The following is a 2,306-nucleotide window of genomic DNA, read 5'->3' as shown; positions in this document are numbered from 1 at the left end:
GCTAAAATTAAACACGAACTCAGTTCATTCACAGAGTTATTATGTATTGATCATTTGTATGAACTGAAGTGACCTTGTAGAGCCCCCAGCTGTTTGCAATACGTTGTTTGCATACTTTTTGCATTTGTAGGAAGTAGAACCAAACCGAGCTTGGATCAGAACATTTTTTTTGAACTCCTCGTATTTTGCAACAGTGCTCAATTATATTGTAGGTTACGGAATGAACATCAATCTTCTCACCGAATGAAAAAACACAAGAGCTCACTGAGGCTCTGTGCACGCAAGTATGATTTTTGTTGGTTTGTTTCTCAGCCCCGGTTTTATACCCATGCCAAACCCGGGCTTGTGAGATTGACAAATCGTCCGGGTTGCCCGGGTTTTCGGTACCACGGGTCCCCGGGCTGGAAACACTACTCCCCAGTGATGTGGTTGAAGCTGAAAATTTGGGAACAATTAAAATCAGACTGGATAGGATCCTTGGATCACTTAGTTATTAATGGACACCAAACGAGCACGATGTGGCAAATGACCTCCTCTCGTTTGTAAACTTTCTTATGTTGTTATGTTAAATATTTGAAAAAGATTTGGAAATGCTTGTGCTCTGTGCAACGGAAATGATAACAGTGCTACTCTTGGGACAAGAAAAGGTTCACATATATGTCGCTTATGCTCACAATGTATTTAATTTACCAGCAATTCAATGAATTGTGCACTGTGCGGTAGATATACCAGATCACAGAGTGTGGAGGGGGTGATGTGGGGAAGTGTGGGCCCCTGCTTTGGACCCTGGGGCCCTGCAGAGGTCTGCGGCCCGGTGTGGGTGCCTAGGCTGGTGTTGGTGCCTGCTGACCACTGTCCACCCTTGACCAGGAGACGGCGCTACAATCAGGCCCTATTTAATGCATGGGATTACCGGCGCAGTTCTGTCCTATCAGAGTTGGTTTCTCTGCTTGAAGGTGGGACTAAGCAGACTGACAATCCAGAGAGCCTTTCACGGGTTCAATTACTGTAAAGACAAAGCGGGGGAAAGTAATAGCGAAGTTTGGAAACAGGACGGACATCAGCTCTCATCTCAAGAACCCCGATCCTGTGCTGTTGCTTCAGAGGAAACACTGCGCTGATCTAAGAGGATTTCACAGACGCAATGTCTCATTTCAAGGGATATATCAAAACTGCAAGCGCCTTGCTTCAGTCACTGCGTGAAAGAAGCTGCAATCTGTGGCCCGAAGGTGGACATTGCATTGCGCATATATGTCACTTTCCCAGTTGCGTGGCTGTGCAGGTCGCTCTGTGTGTAACCCGGCCTGTGCAGAACAGGGCGCCTCTACAGTGGGGCTGACAGACTGAGCACTCACTCTGAAGCCCTTAAAGCACCACCTGGGTTTTGGTGACATCATCAAAGACTTGGCTTCCTGAAAATCCAGAGGAAAACACATGTAAGGTAGGCCCTCTCTCTAGACTTACAGCCTTGTATTGATGAATAGGGTTGTTCCGCTCATTTTACAGGAGGGGGTGCCAGCCTACTAGCTCTGCTGTTGATCGGGAGTTACAGGCCACTCGTGTGTGTTGTGGACTTGGACTGAGGGACACTTGTGCTGCTCGTTGCTTGTTGTGTTGGCGCTGATGTGATAAGCCATGCAGATCAAATGTTGATCCTTAATGATCAGTAGTGCGACTCTTCACCAGCAAAAGACAGCATCCAGGGAAAGCCACGCTGCCCGCCTCTCAGACTCGGGTCGGGTTGTAAAAGTGCGCAGTGTGAGCCTGGCTGAGGGACTGATTCTTTTGTGAGGCGATGCGAACCGATTGAGTGACTCGATTCAGTGTGTTTGGACACAAATGGAAATTGGGCTTCAAGCCATTCAAGACAGAAAACAGGAGACACTTGTTCACACAGAGAGTTATTACAATCTGGAACAGACTCCCCAGCGATGTGGTTGAAGCCACAATTTGGGAACATTCAGAAATAGACTGGATGTGATCCTTGGATCATTTAGTTATTAATGGACACCAAACGAGCTGATGGGTCGAGTGGCCTCTCGTTTCTGAACTGTATTATGTTGTTCTGATATGTGTTGGGTATGACGTCAGTTGTTGTCAGTTGCATACGTAACAGTTGCTGGAATTCGATTCTGTTTGCTCTGTGGATATTGCCTAATTAGAGCTGATAGTGTGTTTGGAGACGGAGTCGTACGGTTGATTGATTTTACCTCTGAGTAATTTCAGTGTTCCCGAGAGCCTTTTGGTTGTATTGAATTCAAAAGCATGGCAGCGATTGCAAACTTCAAGTTTTGTCTTGAAGACTC

This window comes from Amia ocellicauda, unplaced genomic scaffold (assembly GCF_036373705.1).
Source record: "Amia ocellicauda isolate fAmiCal2 unplaced genomic scaffold, fAmiCal2.hap1 HAP1_SCAFFOLD_160, whole genome shotgun sequence".
NCBI classification, from domain to species: Eukaryota; Metazoa; Chordata; class Actinopteri; order Amiiformes; family Amiidae; genus Amia; species Amia ocellicauda.
Note: the sequence above shows the minus strand (reverse complement) of the source record.